The following is a 4,663-nucleotide window of genomic DNA, read 5'->3' as shown; positions in this document are numbered from 1 at the left end:
TCCCAGAGAGGTGGTGCTCTCACCTTCCCTGGAAATCTTAGCCTATTCCCTTTACATCCTCACGGGACATAACTAGACCCACTTGTTAATCTGTCAGCTATAATTACCTGAATCCTAATGCAGGGGTTATTCCTTGCTCCAGGGGTGATTTGGCAGAGGAGTTTTGCATTCCCACAAGGGTTAGAGTCTGCCACTCACTTGCAGGAGGATTATCTCAAGCAGAACTACACCAATGCAATGTTGCAAAAAAACAGAAAAGAAAGCATCATATCAAATCAGCAACCTGTACACCTTAAGTCTGTACAAATCCTTTCTGGCATTTACAAACACACAGAGATACCAGGCTGGAGTATGATATTGGACATGTATACTAAAATCATAAGCAACTGGAGTCTGAACTAACAGGTACAAAATACTGATCAACAAGTTACTGCATAATATCTAATTCTACTGTGAAAACTTGAAAAATAGGCCCATCTCCAATAAAATATCAACAGCCAGTTTCGTATAAATAGCTTAAGTTATGGGGTCATTTATAATCATTGAGGAAATTGTAGGACTCTACCACCTACTCTCTCCCTCTAATATCTGTACAAGACTTCGTACAATGGGCCCCTGGGCTCTAAGTCCTACTGTAATACAAATAACAGGTAATAAGAATACTACATTTAGAGGAATGATATATTAAGTCAGTGAGGGATTTTGGGGAGCTTTTATTGCATAGCAAAGAATCTAATGATCTCCCGTATTACATTTTACAGGGAAAGAATCAGTTAAAGTTGCAACTTTGTAATGCACATATCTGTTATAGTTGTGTCAGAGGTTTCCATTATCTGAAACACAGTGTAGCAACACTTTTAGACATACACAATCAAACAAGGTAAGAATTGGGCAATACATGCTCTGCACTCTCTCTCCATGTGTGGAACTCCTGATAGAAAAGGGACTTCCACTGCAAGACTGAAAGGAGGAACTGGACTGTGCATTACTAATAAGTTATTAGTGAATGTTCTTCTAATTGTGTTATGTTGTTATGTTTAGGTTATACTGTACTTTTCAACTCGCATTGCCCAAGGAAGCCCAAACATTTCCTTCCCCATTTTAGAAAAATAATTAAAGATTCATAGAAATTGAACAATTTATGAAAAAATTAGGAAAAAGTAAAAGCTGCTTTATTATTGCTCTAAACAGTAGCTGCTTCAGATGTGAAATTTAAATACAGGCATCATGGACTGAATTACTAAAGGGGTATATATTTGAAATTCTAACAGACTGCCTTAGAAACTAAAAGAAGAATGAAGACAGGAGAAGACAGACTTCATTCAGCATTTCAGAGTTTTGAAAAATTAGTAGTAATTGCAATTTCTATATTAGTATTATACTAGGCACTTGCCCAGCAATTTTCATACAAGGCAAAATGCTTATCATACACATAAGAACTCATTTCATACCTGCAGAAGAAAGGGGACAGTGAAGTTAAGTGGCTTTCTCTCTGATCACACAGCAAGCCATCTGAGCTGTGACTATGATTCTTGCTCTGAAAGGTAGATCATACTGGTCCCCAGTGTGAGAGAAGTCTCAGTATTAGAAGTTATCTTGGGGCCATAGTCTATAATATACTTAGTCACCCATGTTTGGAAAAGATCCAACTGGAACAAGTTCAGAAGAGGGCTACTAAGATGATGAGGGGAGGGAGAACCTATTATATGAGAGGAAACTGGAAGAGCTTGGCTTGTTTAGCCTAGCAAAAAGAAGGCTAAGAGAGGGCATGATTGACCTTTATATATGGATCAGGGGTTAAATCAGATATGGTCTGTGGGGGACTGGGCTCAGTGACTCAGGAGGTCCCTTCCAATCCTATGTTCCTAGCTGGCCACTCTTGGGGTGTTGAAGCCCCTTGTTCTGTTTCTCACTGTTCAGTTATTTTTCTGTAAGCAACATATCCCTGGCCCTGGGACACTGTGTTGGTGGGTTTTTCCTCTTCCCAAGTCACAAACCCCAATTTCATATTCTTTGCCCATGTCAGGCTTCTGTTAACAGAAAAATGACTACAAATATTAATTTCACTAAAAAGCTTGAGAGAGCTTCCAGTTCTCTGCAAAAACTAAAATCTGATTTTGGAACAGGCAAATACTGGAGGGAGTATGGTGAGCTGGGAGGATTCACACACATGGTGGATGTGTCCCAGGATTAGACTGTTCTAGAAGAAGGTTGGAGATGTGGTGAGGGAAATAACAGGATGCCAACTATCAGATATCCTCTTAATGTTTCTATTAAACCTTCCTGAGAACTCTGCAACATATAAGTGTCACAGGGAATTGATCTCTCATCTTCTAGTGGCTGCAAGAATTACAGTTGCAAAAGCCTGGAAGAGAAGGGACACCTCTAGAATCATTGACTTGTTTAAAAAAATTTGGGATGTTTTAGCAATGGAGAAGTTGTCCTATCAAGTTGGTGTTCTACAGGGAGAAGGCAAGCAGAAGCTCACTTGGAAATCTGGTGGAAACTGCTGAAGAAAAGAATCTTCCATCTCCAAACCAGAAAATTTGAGATACTCTGAATGCTGAAATGCAAATTCATGAGTGAACATGTAAATTTAGAATAGCTCTAAAATTTAAAAGCATAGATAAGATGATAATTAGATTTGCACTGTGCAGAGCTTTAGGGAAAAGGAGGGGGTGAATTACTGTATAGAGATGAAGAAACACAGGGGCTTGGTATTAACGAAAACATTGGGGAACTGCTGGAGACTTGGGGGAGGAGATGAAGGGAACACAAGACTTCTGTGGACACAGGTTTGGGGTGTGGTAGCACTGTTGATAGAAAATTAATGTCAGTTTTTGGGTATGTTCTGGAGGATTGGACATGTTTTTGAATGCTAAATCTGTTACTTTATGGGTTGGATTAATAGAGTTAAAAATCTGATTTCAGTCCAGTTTGGACCAAAACCAATTTCCAAATCAAATCAAATTTCCCATGAAATGGAAGCCTCATTTTTAGTCCAGTTGTAATGATTATTCATTCGTTGTCCTGTGGTAGTGCAGCTCCACGCACTATGCACAGCTTCCTTGGGATAAACACTCTACGATACAAACCCTGTCCCAAAGAGATTACAATCAAATGTAAGTTTAAATAAAGCACATTCACATAGAGGGCTCTGAGCCTCAGACATAGTGTCCTTCATTGCACCCACCATGATAGGAGGGAAAATACATGATGGCTGAAGAGTAGCGATAGTTTATGACTGATTCAAATTGGGAGCTAGGAATTAGAGCTGAAAAGCAAAGCACAAACTCGGAGTTTCCTGGCTCAGGGGCTTAGTTCTAGTGAGAAAATCAGTGGGAGCTGTGCTGAGCTTCTCCCACCTGAAGCTTGCTTTTTATGGTACCTTTCAGTACGAGGTCCATCGTCTTGTCTTGGACATAATGGATCCTTCTCTCCTCCCCTTCTACTTGCTTTCATCCTTGGCTTCTGTAGCTGTGCTCTGCTAATTATGCTCATCCACCTGCTCTTTTATTAGGTCCCTGAGTGACTGCCTTTCTCCTCTCCCACACTCTGCTTGTGTCTCCCATTGTTCTATTCTTTGTCCCTTCTTTCTGTCTCTGTACTCACTCCCTGCATGAGCTCATTAGCACCATAGCTCAGCTGTAACTTTTTTACTGATGACTCCTAAATCTTGCTATTGAGTTCTCTCCTTCTTACCATTAAATGATCACAGTGAGAATAATAATCAATATTGGGCAGAGAGAGCTTTTGAGTATGGACTTTGAAGTGGATTTTAACTCCTTTGTTGAGAAGGATAAGACCAGGGGACTGCTGTGTTGTTTTTTTGTACCTTAAATATTGTGTAAAGACACTTTTTAATGTTTATATAAATCTCAAATAACAACACATGATATTGATATTGTGGTGCTGCTCATATGGCCCAAACCAGATCGGGATACTTTTGTGCTAGATGCCATATAAACACATTGGAATGTGAGAGCTCAAGCTGCACCTTCTCCCAACTGCCCAGCATCAGCATCTAGATGGTTTATCACTTTGTCCTCAGCAGAATGGGACTGAACTGAACTTGCCTTCCCTCCCTTTCCATAATTAGAGACAACTCTCCTCCTCTTCCTTCAGGCAAGCTTGCAAGCAGGCAATCTCTTCCTGCCTGTCTTTATTAGAGACAAGCAACATTTATAACATTTCTTTCCTCTCCTTTCCTGTTCAAGTTCGCTGATGACACCAAGCTGTGGGTTAAAGTGAATACACCGGCAGGCAGGGACCGCATCCAGGCAGACCTGGATAGGTTGGAGAAGTGGGCGGATCTGAACAGGATGCGGTTCAACAAGGACAAGTGCAGGGTGCTGCACCTGGGGAGAGGAAACCAGCATTATGGTTATAGGTTAGGGGCTGACATTCTCGGCAGCACAGAGGCAGAGAGGGATCTTGGAGTCAGCATTGACTCCAGGATGAATATGAGTCGCTAATGCGACGAAGCAATAGGCACAGCCAACCGCACCCTGTCATGCATCAACAGGGGCATCACTAACAGGTCCAGAGAGGTCTTGCTCCCCCTCTATGCAGCGCTGGTCAGGCTGCAGCTGGAGTACTGTGTCCAGTTCTGGGCACTGCACTTCAAGGAGGATGTGGAGAACCTGGAGAGGGTCCAGAGGAG

The 4,663-nt window shown here is 41.5% G+C and overlaps 1 protein-coding gene across 10 annotated transcripts in view; it reads right to left on the bottom strand.

The window, feature by feature from the left end:
• Positions 1-4,663, bottom strand: part of LOC109292109 (histone H2B 5-like) — a 27,895-nt gene that overhangs the window by 14,901 nt on the left and 8,331 nt on the right. For 4 of the 10 annotated variants that reach the window (XM_019509370.1, XM_019509372.1, XM_019509367.1 and 1 more), the window contains exon 2: positions 108-197. The exons of 3 other annotated variants lie outside the window; for them this stretch is intronic. The gene's annotated coding sequence lies outside the window, so the exon portion shown is untranslated. Of the gene's footprint in view, positions 1-107; positions 225-3,365; positions 4,193-4,663 lie in introns of those variants that run through there. 3 more of the 10 variants (XM_019509369.1, XM_019509371.1, XM_019509368.1) reach the window with 3 other exon arrangements.

Source organism: Gavialis gangeticus, unplaced genomic scaffold, assembly GCF_001723915.1.
Source record: "Gavialis gangeticus isolate Ggan-Ray unplaced genomic scaffold, GavGan_comp1, whole genome shotgun sequence".
Lineage (NCBI taxonomy): Eukaryota > Metazoa > Chordata > Crocodylia > Gavialidae > Gavialis > Gavialis gangeticus.
The sequence above is the reverse complement of the archived record's forward strand: the minus strand, read 5'-3'. Positions and strand labels throughout refer to the sequence as shown.